At 53.4% G+C, this 17,256-nt stretch overlaps 53 non-coding genes across 53 annotated transcripts; 18 read left to right on the forward strand and 35 right to left on the reverse strand.

Annotated features, from left to right (window-relative positions):
* The first annotated feature begins 215 nt into the window (after window positions 1-215).
* Window positions 216-287, forward strand: Trnap-agg (transfer RNA proline (anticodon AGG)). Its single transcript has one exon. It is a non-coding gene; the product is annotated as a tRNA-Pro (tRNA).
* Window positions 288-481: 194 nt separating this feature from the next.
* Window positions 482-554, reverse strand: Trnav-aac (transfer RNA valine (anticodon AAC)). Its single transcript has one exon. It is a non-coding gene; the product is annotated as a tRNA-Val (tRNA).
* A 158-nt stretch (window positions 555-712) lies between these two features.
* Window positions 713-785, reverse strand: Trnav-cac (transfer RNA valine (anticodon CAC)). Its single transcript has one exon. It is a non-coding gene; the product is annotated as a tRNA-Val (tRNA).
* A 402-nt stretch (window positions 786-1,187) lies between these two features.
* Window positions 1,188-1,259, forward strand: Trnap-agg (transfer RNA proline (anticodon AGG)). The gene has a single exon. It is a non-coding gene; the product is annotated as a tRNA-Pro (tRNA).
* Window positions 1,260-1,453: 194 nt separating this feature from the next.
* Trnav-aac (transfer RNA valine (anticodon AAC)) lies at window positions 1,454-1,526 on the reverse strand. Its single transcript has one exon. It is a non-coding gene; the product is annotated as a tRNA-Val (tRNA).
* Window positions 1,527-1,684: 158 nt separating this feature from the next.
* Window positions 1,685-1,757, reverse strand: Trnav-cac (transfer RNA valine (anticodon CAC)). The gene has a single exon. It is a non-coding gene; the product is annotated as a tRNA-Val (tRNA).
* A 402-nt stretch (window positions 1,758-2,159) lies between these two features.
* Trnap-agg (transfer RNA proline (anticodon AGG)) lies at window positions 2,160-2,231 on the forward strand. Its single transcript has one exon. It is a non-coding gene; the product is annotated as a tRNA-Pro (tRNA).
* Window positions 2,232-2,425: 194 nt separating this feature from the next.
* Trnav-aac (transfer RNA valine (anticodon AAC)) lies at window positions 2,426-2,498 on the reverse strand. Its single transcript has one exon. It is a non-coding gene; the product is annotated as a tRNA-Val (tRNA).
* A 158-nt stretch (window positions 2,499-2,656) lies between these two features.
* Window positions 2,657-2,729, reverse strand: Trnav-cac (transfer RNA valine (anticodon CAC)). Its single transcript has one exon. It is a non-coding gene; the product is annotated as a tRNA-Val (tRNA).
* A 402-nt stretch (window positions 2,730-3,131) lies between these two features.
* On the forward strand, window positions 3,132-3,203 carry Trnap-agg (transfer RNA proline (anticodon AGG)). Its single transcript has one exon. It is a non-coding gene; the product is annotated as a tRNA-Pro (tRNA).
* A 194-nt stretch (window positions 3,204-3,397) lies between these two features.
* Trnav-aac (transfer RNA valine (anticodon AAC)) lies at window positions 3,398-3,470 on the reverse strand. The gene has a single exon. It is a non-coding gene; the product is annotated as a tRNA-Val (tRNA).
* A 158-nt stretch (window positions 3,471-3,628) lies between these two features.
* On the reverse strand, window positions 3,629-3,701 carry Trnav-cac (transfer RNA valine (anticodon CAC)). Its single transcript has one exon. It is a non-coding gene; the product is annotated as a tRNA-Val (tRNA).
* Window positions 3,702-4,103: 402 nt separating this feature from the next.
* Window positions 4,104-4,175, forward strand: Trnap-agg (transfer RNA proline (anticodon AGG)). Its single transcript has one exon. It is a non-coding gene; the product is annotated as a tRNA-Pro (tRNA).
* Window positions 4,176-4,369: 194 nt separating this feature from the next.
* On the reverse strand, window positions 4,370-4,442 carry Trnav-aac (transfer RNA valine (anticodon AAC)). The gene has a single exon. It is a non-coding gene; the product is annotated as a tRNA-Val (tRNA).
* A 158-nt stretch (window positions 4,443-4,600) lies between these two features.
* Window positions 4,601-4,673, reverse strand: Trnav-cac (transfer RNA valine (anticodon CAC)). Its single transcript has one exon. It is a non-coding gene; the product is annotated as a tRNA-Val (tRNA).
* Window positions 4,674-5,075: 402 nt separating this feature from the next.
* Window positions 5,076-5,147, forward strand: Trnap-agg (transfer RNA proline (anticodon AGG)). The gene has a single exon. It is a non-coding gene; the product is annotated as a tRNA-Pro (tRNA).
* A 194-nt stretch (window positions 5,148-5,341) lies between these two features.
* Window positions 5,342-5,414, reverse strand: Trnav-aac (transfer RNA valine (anticodon AAC)). The gene has a single exon. It is a non-coding gene; the product is annotated as a tRNA-Val (tRNA).
* A 158-nt stretch (window positions 5,415-5,572) lies between these two features.
* On the reverse strand, window positions 5,573-5,645 carry Trnav-cac (transfer RNA valine (anticodon CAC)). The gene has a single exon. It is a non-coding gene; the product is annotated as a tRNA-Val (tRNA).
* A 402-nt stretch (window positions 5,646-6,047) lies between these two features.
* On the forward strand, window positions 6,048-6,119 carry Trnap-agg (transfer RNA proline (anticodon AGG)). The gene has a single exon. It is a non-coding gene; the product is annotated as a tRNA-Pro (tRNA).
* A 194-nt stretch (window positions 6,120-6,313) lies between these two features.
* Window positions 6,314-6,386, reverse strand: Trnav-aac (transfer RNA valine (anticodon AAC)). The gene has a single exon. It is a non-coding gene; the product is annotated as a tRNA-Val (tRNA).
* Window positions 6,387-6,544: 158 nt separating this feature from the next.
* Trnav-cac (transfer RNA valine (anticodon CAC)) lies at window positions 6,545-6,617 on the reverse strand. Its single transcript has one exon. It is a non-coding gene; the product is annotated as a tRNA-Val (tRNA).
* A 402-nt stretch (window positions 6,618-7,019) lies between these two features.
* Window positions 7,020-7,091, forward strand: Trnap-agg (transfer RNA proline (anticodon AGG)). Its single transcript has one exon. It is a non-coding gene; the product is annotated as a tRNA-Pro (tRNA).
* A 194-nt stretch (window positions 7,092-7,285) lies between these two features.
* Trnav-aac (transfer RNA valine (anticodon AAC)) lies at window positions 7,286-7,358 on the reverse strand. Its single transcript has one exon. It is a non-coding gene; the product is annotated as a tRNA-Val (tRNA).
* A 158-nt stretch (window positions 7,359-7,516) lies between these two features.
* On the reverse strand, window positions 7,517-7,589 carry Trnav-cac (transfer RNA valine (anticodon CAC)). The gene has a single exon. It is a non-coding gene; the product is annotated as a tRNA-Val (tRNA).
* Window positions 7,590-7,991: 402 nt separating this feature from the next.
* Trnap-agg (transfer RNA proline (anticodon AGG)) lies at window positions 7,992-8,063 on the forward strand. The gene has a single exon. It is a non-coding gene; the product is annotated as a tRNA-Pro (tRNA).
* Window positions 8,064-8,257: 194 nt separating this feature from the next.
* Window positions 8,258-8,330, reverse strand: Trnav-aac (transfer RNA valine (anticodon AAC)). Its single transcript has one exon. It is a non-coding gene; the product is annotated as a tRNA-Val (tRNA).
* Window positions 8,331-8,488: 158 nt separating this feature from the next.
* Trnav-cac (transfer RNA valine (anticodon CAC)) lies at window positions 8,489-8,561 on the reverse strand. The gene has a single exon. It is a non-coding gene; the product is annotated as a tRNA-Val (tRNA).
* A 402-nt stretch (window positions 8,562-8,963) lies between these two features.
* Window positions 8,964-9,035, forward strand: Trnap-agg (transfer RNA proline (anticodon AGG)). Its single transcript has one exon. It is a non-coding gene; the product is annotated as a tRNA-Pro (tRNA).
* Window positions 9,036-9,229: 194 nt separating this feature from the next.
* Window positions 9,230-9,302, reverse strand: Trnav-aac (transfer RNA valine (anticodon AAC)). The gene has a single exon. It is a non-coding gene; the product is annotated as a tRNA-Val (tRNA).
* A 158-nt stretch (window positions 9,303-9,460) lies between these two features.
* Window positions 9,461-9,533, reverse strand: Trnav-cac (transfer RNA valine (anticodon CAC)). Its single transcript has one exon. It is a non-coding gene; the product is annotated as a tRNA-Val (tRNA).
* Window positions 9,534-9,935: 402 nt separating this feature from the next.
* On the forward strand, window positions 9,936-10,007 carry Trnap-agg (transfer RNA proline (anticodon AGG)). The gene has a single exon. It is a non-coding gene; the product is annotated as a tRNA-Pro (tRNA).
* A 194-nt stretch (window positions 10,008-10,201) lies between these two features.
* Trnav-aac (transfer RNA valine (anticodon AAC)) lies at window positions 10,202-10,274 on the reverse strand. The gene has a single exon. It is a non-coding gene; the product is annotated as a tRNA-Val (tRNA).
* Window positions 10,275-10,432: 158 nt separating this feature from the next.
* Window positions 10,433-10,505, reverse strand: Trnav-cac (transfer RNA valine (anticodon CAC)). The gene has a single exon. It is a non-coding gene; the product is annotated as a tRNA-Val (tRNA).
* A 402-nt stretch (window positions 10,506-10,907) lies between these two features.
* On the forward strand, window positions 10,908-10,979 carry Trnap-agg (transfer RNA proline (anticodon AGG)). Its single transcript has one exon. It is a non-coding gene; the product is annotated as a tRNA-Pro (tRNA).
* A 194-nt stretch (window positions 10,980-11,173) lies between these two features.
* Trnav-aac (transfer RNA valine (anticodon AAC)) lies at window positions 11,174-11,246 on the reverse strand. The gene has a single exon. It is a non-coding gene; the product is annotated as a tRNA-Val (tRNA).
* Window positions 11,247-11,404: 158 nt separating this feature from the next.
* Window positions 11,405-11,477, reverse strand: Trnav-cac (transfer RNA valine (anticodon CAC)). The gene has a single exon. It is a non-coding gene; the product is annotated as a tRNA-Val (tRNA).
* A 402-nt stretch (window positions 11,478-11,879) lies between these two features.
* On the forward strand, window positions 11,880-11,951 carry Trnap-agg (transfer RNA proline (anticodon AGG)). Its single transcript has one exon. It is a non-coding gene; the product is annotated as a tRNA-Pro (tRNA).
* Window positions 11,952-12,145: 194 nt separating this feature from the next.
* Trnav-aac (transfer RNA valine (anticodon AAC)) lies at window positions 12,146-12,218 on the reverse strand. The gene has a single exon. It is a non-coding gene; the product is annotated as a tRNA-Val (tRNA).
* Window positions 12,219-12,376: 158 nt separating this feature from the next.
* Trnav-cac (transfer RNA valine (anticodon CAC)) lies at window positions 12,377-12,449 on the reverse strand. Its single transcript has one exon. It is a non-coding gene; the product is annotated as a tRNA-Val (tRNA).
* Window positions 12,450-12,851: 402 nt separating this feature from the next.
* Window positions 12,852-12,923, forward strand: Trnap-agg (transfer RNA proline (anticodon AGG)). The gene has a single exon. It is a non-coding gene; the product is annotated as a tRNA-Pro (tRNA).
* Window positions 12,924-13,117: 194 nt separating this feature from the next.
* Window positions 13,118-13,190, reverse strand: Trnav-aac (transfer RNA valine (anticodon AAC)). The gene has a single exon. It is a non-coding gene; the product is annotated as a tRNA-Val (tRNA).
* Window positions 13,191-13,348: 158 nt separating this feature from the next.
* Trnav-cac (transfer RNA valine (anticodon CAC)) lies at window positions 13,349-13,421 on the reverse strand. Its single transcript has one exon. It is a non-coding gene; the product is annotated as a tRNA-Val (tRNA).
* Window positions 13,422-13,823: 402 nt separating this feature from the next.
* On the forward strand, window positions 13,824-13,895 carry Trnap-agg (transfer RNA proline (anticodon AGG)). Its single transcript has one exon. It is a non-coding gene; the product is annotated as a tRNA-Pro (tRNA).
* A 194-nt stretch (window positions 13,896-14,089) lies between these two features.
* On the reverse strand, window positions 14,090-14,162 carry Trnav-aac (transfer RNA valine (anticodon AAC)). Its single transcript has one exon. It is a non-coding gene; the product is annotated as a tRNA-Val (tRNA).
* Window positions 14,163-14,320: 158 nt separating this feature from the next.
* Window positions 14,321-14,393, reverse strand: Trnav-cac (transfer RNA valine (anticodon CAC)). The gene has a single exon. It is a non-coding gene; the product is annotated as a tRNA-Val (tRNA).
* Window positions 14,394-14,795: 402 nt separating this feature from the next.
* Window positions 14,796-14,867, forward strand: Trnap-agg (transfer RNA proline (anticodon AGG)). The gene has a single exon. It is a non-coding gene; the product is annotated as a tRNA-Pro (tRNA).
* A 194-nt stretch (window positions 14,868-15,061) lies between these two features.
* Trnav-aac (transfer RNA valine (anticodon AAC)) lies at window positions 15,062-15,134 on the reverse strand. The gene has a single exon. It is a non-coding gene; the product is annotated as a tRNA-Val (tRNA).
* Window positions 15,135-15,292: 158 nt separating this feature from the next.
* Trnav-cac (transfer RNA valine (anticodon CAC)) lies at window positions 15,293-15,365 on the reverse strand. Its single transcript has one exon. It is a non-coding gene; the product is annotated as a tRNA-Val (tRNA).
* A 403-nt stretch (window positions 15,366-15,768) lies between these two features.
* Trnap-agg (transfer RNA proline (anticodon AGG)) lies at window positions 15,769-15,840 on the forward strand. Its single transcript has one exon. It is a non-coding gene; the product is annotated as a tRNA-Pro (tRNA).
* Window positions 15,841-16,034: 194 nt separating this feature from the next.
* On the reverse strand, window positions 16,035-16,107 carry Trnav-aac (transfer RNA valine (anticodon AAC)). Its single transcript has one exon. It is a non-coding gene; the product is annotated as a tRNA-Val (tRNA).
* Window positions 16,108-16,265: 158 nt separating this feature from the next.
* Trnav-cac (transfer RNA valine (anticodon CAC)) lies at window positions 16,266-16,338 on the reverse strand. Its single transcript has one exon. It is a non-coding gene; the product is annotated as a tRNA-Val (tRNA).
* A 404-nt stretch (window positions 16,339-16,742) lies between these two features.
* Window positions 16,743-16,815, forward strand: Trnap-agg (transfer RNA proline (anticodon AGG)). The gene has a single exon. It is a non-coding gene; the product is annotated as a tRNA-Pro (tRNA).
* Window positions 16,816-17,009: 194 nt separating this feature from the next.
* On the reverse strand, window positions 17,010-17,082 carry Trnav-aac (transfer RNA valine (anticodon AAC)). Its single transcript has one exon. It is a non-coding gene; the product is annotated as a tRNA-Val (tRNA).
* Window positions 17,083-17,256: the final 174 nt, after the last annotated feature.

Genomic DNA, 17,256 nt, shown 5'->3' on the forward strand with positions numbered 1-17,256 from the left:
GTCGTTATTGCAAGTCATATCAGCAAAAGCAATCACTTTCTCAGCAGCAGGCAGTGCGAGCCCAGCGGCAGCTCTACATGAAGGTACCAATAGCCCAGGAAGGCCGCCGACCGCGGGAATTCGCGCCGCCCCCATCCCGCCAGCGTACACGAGACTTCCAGGGCACCCTGGACGACATCGAAGGACTGGAATATTTGGCATTCGCCGTGTCACAGGGCTCGTTGGTCTAGGGGTATGATTCCTGCTTAGGGTGCAGGAGGTCCCGGGTTCAAATCCCGGACGAGCCCTAGCGTTTTGTGCAAACTGATCGCACGTCAGTGGCTGAGTCAGCGCAAAAAGCTCGCCGTCAATATCAAATGAATTTCTTATTCGATGTGAGCAATTGGCACTCGGGTCCGACGCGTGAAGGCGATTACGAAGGTTTCGGGTACAGATGGTAGCAGATGCATGTTAGTACGTCTTGCTTAAAGTGTTGGAAAAGTGTTTCCGCCCGGGATCGAACCGGGTACCTTCTGCGTGTTACGCAGACGTGATAACCGCTACACCACGGAAACTGCTTGTGTGCACCTTACTTCACAGACAACTTGTAGTGATGTTGCCATCGTAACTAAAAAATTCAATAAATGTGGTACTTGCAAAACGAAGGGACATGCAGCAGATCCACACACGACGTGGCTCATTGGAGGACAATACGACATAGGCAGGAAAACACTGTTCCCGCCCGGGATCGAACCGGGGACCTTCTGCGTGTGAAGCAGACGTGATAACCGCTACACTACGGAAACGACGGACCCGAGGAGTCCATCCTTGTTCACTCGAAGTTGCCTCAGACTTTCTCTCGTCCGCGAATGCACACACGACAGTTCTTTTGTCAGCCTGGAACCCATCACAGCCGAGGGCTCAAGAAGTCTTCGGGGTGCTCGAGAGGGTGTCTGCCGTAGCACCCCTAACGAGATAGCGGCGTTTCGCGCAGTCGTTATTGCAAGTCATATCAGCAAAAGCGATCACTTTCTCAGCAGCAGGCAGTGCGAGCCCAGCGGCAGCTCTACATGAAGGTACCAATAGCCCAGGAAGGCCGCCGACCGCGGGAATTCGCGCCGCCCCCATCCCGCCAGCGTACACGAGACTTCCAGGGCACCCTGGACGACATCGAAGGACTGGAATATTTGGCATTCGCTGTGTCACAGGGCTCGTTGGTCTAGGGGTCTGATTCCTGCTTAGGGTGCAGGAGGTCCCGGGTTCAAATCCCGGACGAGCCCTAGCGTTTTGTTCAAACTGATCGCACGTCAGTGGCTGAGTCAGCGCAAAAAGCTCGAAGTCAATATCAAATGAATTTCTTATTCGATGTGAGCAATTGGCACTCGGGTCCGACGCGTGAAGGCGATTACGAAGGTTTCGGGTACAGATGGTAGCAGATGCATGTTAGTACGTCTTGCTTAAAGTGTTGGAAAAGTGTTTCCGCCCGGGATCGAACCAGGGACCTTCTGCGTGTTAGGCAGACGTGATAACCGCTACACCACGGAAACTGCTTGTGTGCACCTTACTTCACAGACAACTTGTAGTGATGTTGCCATCGTAACTAAAAAATTCAATAAATGTGGTACTTGCAAAACGAAGGGACATGCAGCAGATCCACACACGACGTGGCTCATTGGAGGACAATACGACATAGGCAGGAAAATACTGTTCCCGCCCGGGATCGAACCGGGGACCTTCTGCGTGTGAAGCAGACGTGATGACCGCTACACTACGGAAACGACGGACCCGAGGAGTCCATCCTTGTTCACTCGAACTTGCCTCAGACTTTCTCTCGTCCGCGAATGCACACACGACAGTTCTTTTGTCAGCCTGGAACCCATCACAGCCGAGGGCTCAAGAAGTCTTCGGGGTGCTCGAGAGGGTGTCTGCCGTAGCACCCCTAACGAGATAGCGGCGTTTCGCGCAGTCGTTATTGCAAGTCATATCAGCAAAAGCAATCACTTTCTCAGCAGCAGGCAGTGCGAGCCCAGCGGCAGCTCTACATGAAGGTACCAATAGCCCAGGAAGGCCGCCGACCGCGGGAATTCGCGCCGCCCCCATCCCGCCAGCGTACACGAGACTTCCAGGGCACCCTGGACGACATCGAAGGACTGGAATATTTGGCATTCGCCGTGTCACAGGGCTCGTTGGTCTAGGGGTATGATTCCTGCTTAGGGTGCAGGAGGTCCCGGGTTCAAATCCCGGACGAGCCCTAGCGTTTTGTGCAAACTGATCGCACGTCAGTGGCTGAGTCAGCGCAAAAAGCTCGCCGTCAATATCAAATGAATTTCTTATTCGATGTGAGCAATTGGCACTCGGGTCCGACGCGTGAAGGCGATTACGAAGGTTTCGGGTACAGATGGTAGCAGATGCATGTTAGTACGTCTTGCTTAAAGTGTTGGAAAAGTGTTTCCGCCCGGGATCGAACCAGGGACCTTCTGCGTGTTAGGCAGACGTGATAACCGCTACACCACGGAAACTGCTTGTGTGCACCTTACTTCACAGACAACTTGTAGTGATGTTGCCATCGTAACTAAAAAATTCAATAAATGTGGTACTTGCAAAACGAAGGGACATGCAGCAGATCCACACACGACGTGGCTCATTGGAGGACAATACGACATAGGCAGGAAAATACTGTTCCCGCCCGGGATCGAACCGGGGACCTTCTGCGTGTGAAGCAGACGTGATGACCGCTACACTACGGAAACGACGGACCCGAGGAGTCCATCCTTGTTCACTCGAACTTGCCTCAGACTTTCTCTCGTCCGCGAATGCACACACGACAGTTCTTTTGTCAGCCTGGAACCCATCACAGCCGAGGGCTCAAGAAGTCTTCGGGGTGCTCGAGAGGGTGTCTGCCGTAGCACCCCTAACGAGATAGCGGCGTTTCGCGCAGTCGTTATTGCAAGTCATATCAGCAAAAGCAATCACTTTCTCAGCAGCAGGCAGTGCGAGCCCAGCGGCAGCTCTACATGAAGGTACCAATAGCCCAGGAAGGCCGCCGACCGCGGGAATTCGCGCCGCCCCCATCCCGCCAGCGTACACGAGACTTCCAGGGCACCCTGGACGACATCGAAGGACTGGAATATTTGGCATTCGCCGTGTCACAGGGCTCGTTGGTCTAGGGGTATGATTCCTGCTTAGGGTGCAGGAGGTCCCGGGTTCAAATCCCGGACGAGCCCTAGCGTTTTGTGCAAACTGATCGCACGTCAGTGGCTGAGTCAGCGCAAAAAGCTCGCCGTCAATATCAAATGAATTTCTTATTCGATGTGAGCAATTGGCACTCGGGTCCGACGCGTGAAGGCGATTACGAAGGTTTCGGGTACAGATGGTAGCAGATGCATGTTAGTACGTCTTGCTTAAAGTGTTGGAAAAGTGTTTCCGCCCGGGATCGAACCGGGTACCTTCTGCGTGTTACGCAGACGTGATAACCGCTACACCACGGAAACTGCTTGTGTGCACCTTACTTCACAGACAACTTGTAGTGATGTTGCCATCGTAACTAAAAAATTCAATAAATGTGGTACTTGCAAAACGAAGGGACATGCAGCAGATCCACACACGACGTGGCTCATTGGAGGACAATACGACATAGGCAGGAAAACACTGTTCCCGCCCGGGATCGAACCGGGGACCTTCTGCGTGTGAAGCAGACGTGATAACCGCTACACTACGGAAACGACGGACCCGAGGAGTCCATCCTTGTTCACTCGAAGTTGCCTCAGACTTTCTCTCGTCCGCGAATGCACACACGACAGTTCTTTTGTCAGCCTGGAACCCATCACAGCCGAGGGCTCAAGAAGTCTTCGGGGTGCTCGAGAGGGTGTCTGCCGTAGCACCCCTAACGAGATAGCGGCGTTTCGCGCAGTCGTTATTGCAAGTCATATCAGCAAAAGCAATCACTTTCTCAGCAGCAGGCAGTGCGAGCCCAGCGGCAGCTCTACATGAAGGTACCAATAGCCCAGGAAGGCCGCCGACCGCGGGAATTCGCGCCGCCCCCATCCCGCCAGCGTACACGAGACTTCCAGGGCACCCTGGACGACATCGAAGGACTGGAATATTTGGCATTCGCCGTGTCACAGGGCTCGTTGGTCTAGGGGTATGATTCCTGCTTAGGGTGCAGGAGGTCCCGGGTTCAAATCCCGGACGAGCCCTAGCGTTTTGTGCAAACTGATCGCACGTCAGTGGCTGAGTCAGCGCAAAAAGCTCGCCGTCAATATCAAATGAATTTCTTATTCGATGTGAGCAATTGGCACTCGGGTCCGACGCGTGAAGGCGATTACGAAGGTTTCGGGTACAGATGGTAGCAGATGCATGTTAGTACGTCTTGCTTAAAGTGTTGGAAAAGTGTTTCCGCCCGGGATCGAACCAGGGACCTTCTGCGTGTTAGGCAGACGTGATAACCGCTACACCACGGAAACTGCTTGTGTGCACCTTACTTCACAGACAACTTGTAGTGATGTTGCCATCGTAACTAAAAAATTCAATAAATGTGGTACTTGCAAAACGAAGGGACATGCAGCAGATCCACACACGACGTGGCTCATTGGAGGACAATACGACATAGGCAGGAAAATACTGTTCCCGCCCGGGATCGAACCGGGGACCTTCTGCGTGTGAAGCAGACGTGATGACCGCTACACTACGGAAACGACGGACCCGAGGAGTCCATCCTTGTTCACTCGAACTTGCCTCAGACTTTCTCTCGTCCGCGAATGCACACACGACAGTTCTTTTGTCAGCCTGGAACCCATCACAGCCGAGGGCTCAAGAAGTCTTCGGGGTGCTCGAGAGGGTGTCTGCCGTAGCACCCCTAACGAGATAGCGGCGTTTCGCGCAGTCGTTATTGCAAGTCATATCAGCAAAAGCAATCACTTTCTCAGCAGCAGGCAGTGCGAGCCCAGCGGCAGCTCTACATGAAGGTACCAATAGCCCAGGAAGGCCGCCGACCGCGGGAATTCGCGCCGCCCCCATCCCGCCAGCGTACACGAGACTTCCAGGGCACCCTGGACGACATCGAAGGACTGGAATATTTGGCATTCGCCGTGTCACAGGGCTCGTTGGTCTAGGGGTATGATTCCTGCTTAGGGTGCAGGAGGTCCCGGGTTCAAATCCCGGACGAGCCCTAGCGTTTTGTGCAAACTGATCGCACGTCAGTGGCTGAGTCAGCGCAAAAAGCTCGCCGTCAATATCAAATGAATTTCTTATTCGATGTGAGCAATTGGCACTCGGGTCCGACGCGTGAAGGCGATTACGAAGGTTTCGGGTACAGATGGTAGCAGATGCATGTTAGTACGTCTTGCTTAAAGTGTTGGAAAAGTGTTTCCGCCCGGGATCGAACCGGGTACCTTCTGCGTGTTACGCAGACGTGATAACCGCTACACCACGGAAACTGCTTGTGTGCACCTTACTTCACAGACAACTTGTAGTGATGTTGCCATCGTAACTAAAAAATTCAATAAATGTGGTACTTGCAAAACGAAGGGACATGCAGCAGATCCACACACGACGTGGCTCATTGGAGGACAATACGACATAGGCAGGAAAACACTGTTCCCGCCCGGGATCGAACCGGGGACCTTCTGCGTGTGAAGCAGACGTGATAACCGCTACACTACGGAAACGACGGACCCGAGGAGTCCATCCTTGTTCACTCGAAGTTGCCTCAGACTTTCTCTCGTCCGCGAATGCACACACGACAGTTCTTTTGTCAGCCTGGAACCCATCACAGCCGAGGGCTCAAGAAGTCTTCGGGGTGCTCGAGAGGGTGTCTGCCGTAGCACCCCTAACGAGATAGCGGCGTTTCGCGCAGTCGTTATTGCAAGTCATATCAGCAAAAGCGATCACTTTCTCAGCAGCAGGCAGTGCGAGCCCAGCGGCAGCTCTACATGAAGGTACCAATAGCCCAGGAAGGCCGCCGACCGCGGGAATTCGCGCCGCCCCCATCCCGCCAGCGTACACGAGACTTCCAGGGCACCCTGGACGACATCGAAGGACTGGAATATTTGGCATTCGCTGTGTCACAGGGCTCGTTGGTCTAGGGGTCTGATTCCTGCTTAGGGTGCAGGAGGTCCCGGGTTCAAATCCCGGACGAGCCCTAGCGTTTTGTTCAAACTGATCGCACGTCAGTGGCTGAGTCAGCGCAAAAAGCTCGAAGTCAATATCAAATGAATTTCTTATTCGATGTGAGCAATTGGCACTCGGGTCCGACGCGTGAAGGCGATTACGAAGGTTTCGGGTACAGATGGTAGCAGATGCATGTTAGTACGTCTTGCTTAAAGTGTTGGAAAAGTGTTTCCGCCCGGGATCGAACCAGGGACCTTCTGCGTGTTAGGCAGACGTGATAACCGCTACACCACGGAAACTGCTTGTGTGCACCTTACTTCACAGACAACTTGTAGTGATGTTGCCATCGTAACTAAAAAATTCAATAAATGTGGTACTTGCAAAACGAAGGGACATGCAGCAGATCCACACACGACGTGGCTCATTGGAGGACAATACGACATAGGCAGGAAAATACTGTTCCCGCCCGGGATCGAACCGGGGACCTTCTGCGTGTGAAGCAGACGTGATGACCGCTACACTACGGAAACGACGGACCCGAGGAGTCCATCCTTGTTCACTCGAACTTGCCTCAGACTTTCTCTCGTCCGCGAATGCACACACGACAGTTCTTTTGTCAGCCTGGAACCCATCACAGCCGAGGGCTCAAGAAGTCTTCGGGGTGCTCGAGAGGGTGTCTGCCGTAGCACCCCTAACGAGATAGCGGCGTTTCGCGCAGTCGTTATTGCAAGTCATATCAGCAAAAGCAATCACTTTCTCAGCAGCAGGCAGTGCGAGCCCAGCGGCAGCTCTACATGAAGGTACCAATAGCCCAGGAAGGCCGCCGACCGCGGGAATTCGCGCCGCCCCCATCCCGCCAGCGTACACGAGACTTCCAGGGCACCCTGGACGACATCGAAGGACTGGAATATTTGGCATTCGCCGTGTCACAGGGCTCGTTGGTCTAGGGGTATGATTCCTGCTTAGGGTGCAGGAGGTCCCGGGTTCAAATCCCGGACGAGCCCTAGCGTTTTGTGCAAACTGATCGCACGTCAGTGGCTGAGTCAGCGCAAAAAGCTCGCCGTCAATATCAAATGAATTTCTTATTCGATGTGAGCAATTGGCACTCGGGTCCGACGCGTGAAGGCGATTACGAAGGTTTCGGGTACAGATGGTAGCAGATGCATGTTAGTACGTCTTGCTTAAAGTGTTGGAAAAGTGTTTCCGCCCGGGATCGAACCGGGGACCTTCTGCGTGTTACGCAGACGTGATAACCGCTACACCACGGAAACTGCTTGTGTGCACCTTACTTCACAGACAACTTGTAGTGATGTTGCCATCGTAACTAAAAAATTCAATAAATGTGGTACTTGCAAAACGAAGGGACATGCAGCAGATCCACACACGACGTGGCTCATTGGAGGACAATACGACATAGGCAGGAAAACACTGTTCCCGCCCGGGATCGAACCGGGGACCTTCTGCGTGTGAAGCAGACGTGATAACCGCTACACTACGGAAACGACGGACCCGAGGAGTCCATCCTTGTTCACTCGAAGTTGCCTCAGACTTTCTCTCGTCCGCGAATGCACACACGACAGTTCTTTTGTCAGCCTGGAACCCATCACAGCCGAGGGCTCAAGAAGTCTTCGGGGTGCTCGAGAGGGTGTCTGCCGTAGCACCCCTAACGAGATAGCGGCGTTTCGCGCAGTCGTTATTGCAAGTCATATCAGCAAAAGCAATCACTTTCTCAGCAGCAGGCAGTGCGAGCACAGCGGCAGCTCTACATGAAGGTACCAATAGCCCAGGAAGGCCGCCGACCGCGGGAATTCGCGCCGCCCCCATCCTGCCAGCGTACACGAGACTTCCAGGGCACCCTGGACGACATCGAGGGACTGGAATATTTGGCATTCGCCGTGTCACAGGGCTCGTTGGTCTAGGGGTATGATTCCTGCTTAGGGTGCAGGAGGTCCCGGGTTCAAATCCCGGACGAGCCCTAGCGTTTTGTTCAAACTGATCGCACGTCAGTGGCTGAGTCAGCGCAAAAAGCTCGAAGTCAATATCAAATGAATTTCTTATTCGATGTGAGCAATTGGCACTCGGGTCCGACGCGTGAAGGCGATTACGAAGGTTTCGGGTACAGATGGTAGCAGATGCATGTTAGTACGTCTTGCTTAAAGTGTTGGAAAAGTGTTTCCGCCCGGGATCGAACCAGGGACCTTCTGCGTGTTAGGCAGACGTGATAACCGCTACACCACGGAAACTGCTTGTGTGCACCTTACTTCACAGACAACTTGTAGTGATGTTGCCATCGTAACTAAAAAATTCAATAAATGTGGTACTTGCAAAACGAAGGGACATGCAGCAGATCCACACACGACGTGGCTCATTGGAGGACAATACGACATAGGCAGGAAAATACTGTTCCCGCCCGGGATCGAACCGGGGACCTTCTGCGTGTGAAGCAGACGTGATGACCGCTACACTACGGAAACGACGGACCCGAGGAGTCCATCCTTGTTCACTCGAACTTGCCTCAGACTTTCTCTCGTCCGCGAATGCACACACGACAGTTCTTTTGTCAGCCTGGAACCCATCACAGCCGAGGGCTCAAGAAGTCTTCGGGGTGCTCGAGAGGGTGTCTGCCGTAGCACCCCTAACGAGATAGCGGCGTTTCGCGCAGTCGTTATTGCAAGTCATATCAGCAAAAGCAATCACTTTCTCAGCAGCAGGCAGTGCGAGCACAGCGGCAGCTCTACATGAAGGTACCAATAGCCCAGGAAGGCCGCCGACCGCGGGAATTCGCGCCGCCCCCATCCTGCCAGCGTACACGAGACTTCCAGGGCACCCTGGACGACATCGAGGGACTGGAATATTTGGCATTCGCCGTGTCACAGGGCTCGTTGGTCTAGGGGTATGATTCCTGCTTAGGGTGCAGGAGGTCCCGGGTTCAAATCCCGGACGAGCCCTAGCGTTTTGTTCAAACTGATCGCACGTCAGTGGCTGAGTCAGCGCAAAAAGCTCGAAGTCAATATCAAATGAATTTCTTATTCGATGTGAGCAATTGGCACTCGGGTCCGACGCGTGAAGGCGATTACGAAGGTTTCGGGTACAGATGGTAGCAGATGCATGTTAGTACGTCTTGCTTAAAGTGTTGGAAAAGTGTTTCCGCCCGGGATCGAACCAGGGACCTTCTGCGTGTTAGGCAGACGTGATAACCGCTACACCACGGAAACTGCTTGTGTGCACCTTACTTCACAGACAACTTGTAGTGATGTTGCCATCGTAACTAAAAAATTCAATAAATGTGGTACTTGCAAAACGAAGGGACATGCAGCAGATCCACACACGACGTGGCTCATTGGAGGACAATACGACATAGGCAGGAAAATACTGTTCCCGCCCGGGATCGAACCGGGGACCTTCTGCGTGTGAAGCAGACGTGATGACCGCTACACTACGGAAACGACGGACCCGAGGAGTCCATCCTTGTTCACTCGAACTTGCCTCAGACTTTCTCTCGTCCGCGAATGCACACACGACAGTTCTTTTGTCAGCCTGGAACCCATCACAGCCGAGGGCTCAAGAAGTCTTCGGGGTGCTCGAGAGGGTGTCTGCCGTAGCACCCCTAACGAGATAGCGGCGTTTCGCGCAGTCGTTATTGCAAGTCATATCAGCAAAAGCAATCACTTTCTCAGCAGCAGGCAGTGCGAGCCCAGCGGCAGCTCTACATGAAGGTACCAATAGCCCAGGAAGGCCGCCGACCGCGGGAATTCGCGCCGCCCCCATCCCGCCAGCGTACACGAGACTTCCAGGGCACCCTGGACGACATCGAAGGACTGGAATATTTGGCATTCGCTGTGTCACAGGGCTCGTTGGTCTAGGGGTATGATTCCTGCTTAGGGTGCAGGAGGTCCCGGGTTCAAATCCCGGACGAGCCCTAGCGTTTTGTTCAAACTGATCGCACGTCAGTGGCTGAGTCAGCGCAAAAAGCTCGAAGTCAATATCAAATGAATTTCTTATTCGATGTGAGCAATTGGCACTCGGGTCCGACGCGTGAAGGCGATTACGAAGGTTTCGGGTACAGATGGTAGCAGATGCATGTTAGTACGTCTTGCTTAAAGTGTTGGAAAAGTGTTTCCGCCCGGGATCGAACCAGGGACCTTCTGCGTGTTAGGCAGACGTGATAACCGCTACACCACGGAAACTGCTTGTGTGCACCTTACTTCACAGACAACTTGTAGTGATGTTGCCATCGTAACTAAAAAATTCAATAAATGTGGTACTTGCAAAACGAAGGGACATGCAGCAGATCCACACACGACGTGGCTCATTGGAGGACAATACGACATAGGCAGGAAAATACTGTTCCCGCCCGGGATCGAACCGGGGACCTTCTGCGTGTGAAGCAGACGTGATGACCGCTACACTACGGAAACGACGGACCCGAGGAGTCCATCCTTGTTCACTCGAACTTGCCTCAGACTTTCTCTCGTCCGCGAATGCACACACGACAGTTCTTTTGTCAGCCTGGAACCCATCACAGCCGAGGGCTCAAGAAGTCTTCGGGGTGCTCGAGAGGGTGTCTGCCGTAGCACCCCTAACGAGATAGCGGCGTTTCGCGCAGTCGTTATTGCAAGTCATATCAGCAAAAGCAATCACTTTCTCAGCAGCAGGCAGTGCGAGCCCAGCGGCAGCTCTACATGAAGGTACCAATAGCCCAGGAAGGCCGCCGACCGCGGGAATTCGCGCCGCCCCCATCCCGCCAGCGTACACGAGACTTCCAGGGCACCCTGGACGACATCGAAGGACTGGAATATTTGGCATTCGCCGTGTCACAGGGCTCGTTGGTCTAGGGGTATGATTCCTGCTTAGGGTGCAGGAGGTCCCGGGTTCAAATCCCGGACGAGCCCTAGCGTTTTGTGCAAACTGATCGCACGTCAGTGGCTGAGTCAGCGCAAAAAGCTCGCCGTCAATATCAAATGAATTTCTTATTCGATGTGAGCAATTGGCACTCGGGTCCGACGCGTGAAGGCGATTACGAAGGTTTCGGGTACAGATGGTAGCAGATGCATGTTAGTACGTCTTGCTTAAAGTGTTGGAAAAGTGTTTCCGCCCGGGATCGAACCGGGGACCTTCTGCGTGTTACGCAGACGTGATAACCGCTACACCACGGAAACTGCTTGTGTGCACCTTACTTCACAGACAACTTGTAGTGATGTTGCCATCGTAACTAAAAAATTCAATAAATGTGGTACTTGCAAAACGAAGGGACATGCAGCAGATCCACACACGACGTGGCTCATTGGAGGACAATACGACATAGGCAGGAAAACACTGTTCCCGCCCGGGATCGAACCGGGGACCTTCTGCGTGTGAAGCAGACGTGATAACCGCTACACTACGGAAACGACGGACCCGAGGAGTCCATCCTTGTTCACTCGAAGTTGCCTCAGACTTTCTCTCGTCCGCGAATGCACACACGACAGTTCTTTTGTCAGCCTGGAACCCATCACAGCCGAGGGCTCAAGAAGTCTTCGGGGTGCTCGAGAGGGTGTCTGCCGTAGCACCCCTAACGAGATAGCGGCGTTTCGCGCAGTCGTTATTGCAAGTCATATCAGCAAAAGCAATCACTTTCTCAGCAGCAGGCAGTGCGAGCACAGCGGCAGCTCTACATGAAGGTACCAATAGCCCAGGAAGGCCGCCGACCGCGGGAATTCGCGCCGCCCCCATCCTGCCAGCGTACACGAGACTTCCAGGGCACCCTGGACGACATCGAGGGACTGGAATATTTGGCATTCGCCGTGTCACAGGGCTCGTTGGTCTAGGGGTATGATTCCTGCTTAGGGTGCAGGAGGTCCCGGGTTCAAATCCCGGACGAGCCCTAGCGTTTTGTTCAAACTGATCGCACGTCAGTGGCTGAGTCAGCGCAAAAAGCTCGAAGTCAATATCAAATGAATTTCTTATTCGATGTGAGCAATTGGCACTCGGGTCCGACGCGTGAAGGCGATTACGAAGGTTTCGGGTACAGATGGTAGCAGATGCATGTTAGTACGTCTTGCTTAAAGTGTTGGAAAAGTGTTTCCGCCCGGGATCGAACCAGGGACCTTCTGCGTGTTAGGCAGACGTGATAACCGCTACACCACGGAAACTGCTTGTGTGCACCTTACTTCACAGACAACTTGTAGTGATGTTGCCATCGTAACTAAAAAATTCAATAAATGTGGTACTTGCAAAACGAAGGGACATGCAGCAGATCCACACACGACGTGGCTCATTGGAGGACAATACGACATAGGCAGGAAAATACTGTTCCCGCCCGGGATCGAACCGGGGACCTTCTGCGTGTGAAGCAGACGTGATGACCGCTACACTACGGAAACGACGGACCCGAGGAGTCCATCCTTGTTCACTCGAACTTGCCTCAGACTTTCTCTCGTCCGCGAATGCACACACGACAGTTCTTTTGTCAGCCTGGAACCCATCACAGCCGAGGGCTCAAGAAGTCTTCGGGGTGCTCGAGAGGGTGTCTGCCGTAGCACCCCTAACGAGATAGCGGCGTTTCGCGCAGTCGTTATTGCAAGTCATATCAGCAAAAGCAATCACTTTCTCAGCAGCAGGCAGTGCGAGCCCAGCGGCAGCTCTACATGAAGGTACCAATAGCCCAGGAAGGCCGCCGACCGCGGGAATTCGCGCCGCCCCCATCCCGCCAGCGTACACGAGACTTCCAGGGCACCCTGGACGACATCGAAGGACTGGAATATTTGGCATTCGCTGTGTCACAGGGCTCGTTGGTCTAGGGGTATGATTCCTGCTTAGGGTGCAGGAGGTCCCGGGTTCAAATCCCGGACGAGCCCTAGCGTTTTGTTCAAACTGATCGCACGTCAGTGGCTGAGTCAGCGCAAAAAGCTCGAAGTCAATATCAAATGAATTTCTTATTCGATGTGAGCAATTGGCACTCGGGTCCGACGCGTGAAGGCGATTACGAAGGTTTCGGGTACAGATGGTAGCAGATGCATGTTAGTACGTCTTGCTTAAAGTGTTGGAAAAGTGTTTCCGCCCGGGATCGAACCAGGGACCTTCTGCGTGTTAGGCAGACGTGATAACCGCTACACCACGGAAACTGCTTGTGTGCACCTTACTTCACAGACAACTTGTAGTGATGTTGCCATCGTAACTAAAAAATTCAATAAATGTGGTACTTGCAAAACGAAGGGACATGCAGCAGATCCACACACGACGTGGCTCATTGGAGGACAATACGACATAGGCAGGAAAATACTGTTCCCGCCCGGGATCGAACCGGGGACCTTCTGCGTGTGAAGCAGACGTGATGACCGCTACACTACGGAAACGACGGACCCGAGGAGTCCATCCTTGTTCACTCGAACTTGCCTCAGACTTTCTCTCGTCCGCGAATGCACACACGACAGTTCTTTTGTCAGCCTGGAACCCATCACAGCCGAGGGCTCAAGAAGTCTTCGGGGTGCTCGAGAGGGTGTCTGCCGTAGCACCCCTAACGAGATAGCGGCGTTTCGCGCAGTCGTTATTGCAAGTCATATCAGCAAAAGCAATCACTTTCTCAGCAGCAGGCAGTGCGAGCCCAGCGGCAGCTCTACATGAAGGTACCAATAGCCCAGGAAGGCCGCCGACCGCGGGAATTCGCGCCGCCCCCATCCCGCCAGCGTACACGAGACTTCCAGGGCACCCTGGACGACATCGAAGGACTGGAATATTTGGCATTCGCTGTGTCACAGGGCTCGTTGGTCTAGGGGTATGATTCCTGCTTAGGGTGCAGGAGGTCCCGGGTTCAAATCCCGGACGAGCCCTAGCGTTTTGTTCAAACTGATCGCACGTCAGTGGCTGAGTCAGCGCAAAAAGCTCGAAGTCAATATCAAATGAATTTCTTATTCGATGTGAGCAATTGGCACTCGGGTCCGACGCGTGAAGGCGATTACGAAGGTTTCGGGTACAGATGGTAGCAGATGCATGTTAGTACGTCTTGCTTAAAGTGTTGGAAAAGTGTTTCCGCCCGGGATCGAACCAGGGACCTTCTGCGTGTTAGGCAGACGTGATAACCGCTACACCACGGAAACTGCTTGTGTGCACCTTACTTCACAGACAACTTGTAGTGATGTTGCCATCGTAACTAAAAAATTCAATAAATGTGGTACTTGCAAAACGAAGGGACATGCAGCAGATCCACACACGACGTGGCTCATTGGAGGACAATACGACATAGGCAGGAAAATACTGTTCCCGCCCGGGATCGAACCGGGGACCTTCTGCGTGTGAAGCAGACGTGATGACCGCTACACTACGGAAACGACGGACCCGAGGAGTCCATCCTTGTTCACTCGAACTTGCCTCAGACTTTCTCTCGTCCGCGAATGCACACACGACAGTTCTTTTGTCAGCCTGGAACCCATCACAGCCGAGGGCTCAAGAAGTCTTCGGGGTGCTCGAGAGGGTGTCTGCCGTAGCACCCCTAACGAGATAGCGGCGTTTCGCGCAGTCGTTATTGCAAGTCATATCAGCAAAAGCAATCACTTTCTCAGCAGCAGGCAGTGCGAGCCCAGCGGCAGCTCTACATGAAGGTACCAATAGCCCAGGAAGGCCGCCGACCGCGGGAATTCGCGCCGCCCCCATCCCGCCAGCGTACACGAGACTTCCAGGGCACCCTGGACGACATCGAAGGACTGGAATATTTGGCATTCGCCGTGTCACAGGGCTCGTTGGTCTAGGGGTATGATTCCTGCTTAGGGTGCAGGAGGTCCCGGGTTCAAATCCCGGACGAGCCCTAGCGTTTTGTGCAAACTGATCGCACGTCAGTGGCTGAGTCAGCGCAAAAAGCTCGCCGTCAATATCAAATGAATTTCTTATTCGATGTGAGCAATTGGCACTCGGGTCCGACGCGTGAAGGCGATTACGAAGGTTTCGGGTACAGATGGTAGCAGATGCATGTTAGTACGTCTTGCTTAAAGTGTTGGAAAAGTGTTTCCGCCCGGGATCGAACCGGGGACCTTCTGCGTGTTACGCAGACGTGATAACCGCTACACCACGGAAACTGCTTGTGTGCACCTTACTTCACAGACAACTTGTAGTGATGTTGCCATCGTAACTAAAAAATTCAATAAATGTGGTACTTGCAAAACGAAGGGACATGCAGCAGATCCACACACGACGTGGCTCATTGGAGGACAATACGACATAGGCAGGAAAACACTGTTCCCGCCCGGGATCGAACCGGGGACCTTCTGCGTGTGAAGCAGACGTGATAACCGCTACACTACGGAAACGACGGACCCGAGGAGTCCATCCTTGTTCACTCGAAGTTGCTCCTCAGACTTTCTCTCGTCCGCGAATGCACACACGACAGTTCTTTTGTCAGCCTGGAACCCATCACAGCCGAGGGCTCAAGAAGTCTTCGGGGTGCTCGAGAGGTGTCTGCCGTAGCACCCCTAACGAGATAGCGGCGTTTCGCGCAGTCGTTATTGCAAGTCATATCAGCAAAAGCAATCACTTTCTCAGCAGCAGGCAGTGCGAGCACAGCGGCAGCTCTACATGAAGGTACCAATAGCCCAGGAAGGCCGCCGACCGCGGGAATTCGCGCCGCCCCCATCCTGCCAGCGTACACGAGACTTCCAGGGCACCCTGGACGACATCGAGGGACTGGAATATTTGGCATTCGCCGTGTCACAGGGCTCGTTGGTCTAGGGGTATGATTCCTGCTTAGGGTGCAGGAGGTCCCGGGTTCAAATCCCGGACGAGCCCTAGCGTTTTGTTCAAACTGATCGCACGTCAGTGGCTGAGTCAGCGCAAAAAGCTCGAAGTCAATATCAAATGAATTTCTTATTCGATGTGAGCAATTGGCACTCGGGTCCGACGCGTGAAGGCGATTACGAAGGTTTCGGGTACAGATGGTAGCAGATGCATGTTAGTACGTCTTGCTTAAAGTGTTGGAAAAGTGTTTCCGCCCGGGATCGAACCAGGGACCTTCTGCGTGTTAGGCAGACGTGATAACCGCTACACCACGGAAACTGCTTGTGTGCACCTTACTTCACAGACAACTTGTAGTGATGTTGCCATCGTAACTAAAAAATTCAATAAATGTGGTACTTGCAAAACGAAGGGACATGCAGCAGATCCACACACGACGTGGCTCATTGGAGGACAATACGACATAGGCAGGAAAATACTGTTCCCGCCCGGGATCGAACCGGGGACCTTCTGCGTGTGAAGCAGACGTGATGACCGCTACACTACGGAAACGACGGACCCGAGGAGTCCATCCTTGTTCACTCGAACTTGCCTCAGACTTTCTCTCGTCCGCGAATGCACACACGACAGTTCTTTTGTCAGCCTGGAACCCATCACAGCCGAGGGCTCAAGAAGTCTTCGGGGTGCTCGAGAGGGTGTCTGCCGTAGCACCCCTAACGAGATAGCGGCGTTTCGCGCAGTCGTTATTGCAAGTCATATCAGCAAAAGCAATCACTTTCTCAGCAGCAGGCAGTGCGAGCCCAGCGGCAGCTCTACATGAAGGTACCAATAGCCCAGGAAGGCCGCCGACCGCGGGAATTCGCGCCGCCCCCATCCCGCCAGCGTACACGAGACTTCCAGGGCACCCTGGACGACATCGAAAGGACTGGAATATTTGGCATTCGCTGTTGTCACAGGGCTCGTTGGTCTAGGGGGTATGATTCCTGCTTAGGGTGCAGGAGGTCCCGGGTTCAAATCCCGGACGAGCCCTAGCGTTTTGTTCAAACTGATCGCACGTCAGTGGCTGAGTCAGCGCAAAAAGCTCGAAGTCAATATCAAATGAATTTCTTATTCGATGTGAGCAATTGGCACTCGGGTCCGACGCGTGAAGGCGATTACGAAGGTTTCGGGTACAGATGGTAGCAGATGCATGTTAGTACGTCTTGCTTAAAGTGTTGGAAAAGTGTTTCCGCCCGGGATCGAACCAGGGACCTTCTGCGTGTTAGGCAGACGTGATAACCGCTACACCACGGAAACTGCTTGTGTGCACCTTACTTCACAGACAACTTGTAGTGATGTTGCCATCGTAACTAAAAAATTCAATAAATGTGGTACTTGCAAAACGAAGGGACATGCAGCAGATCCACACACGACGTGGCTCATTGGAGGACAATACGACATAGGCAGGAAAATACTGTTCCGCCCGGGATC

Source organism: Schistocerca serialis, chromosome 2, assembly GCF_023864345.2.
Source record: "Schistocerca serialis cubense isolate TAMUIC-IGC-003099 chromosome 2, iqSchSeri2.2, whole genome shotgun sequence".
Lineage (NCBI taxonomy): Eukaryota > Metazoa > Arthropoda > Insecta > Orthoptera > Acrididae > Schistocerca > Schistocerca serialis.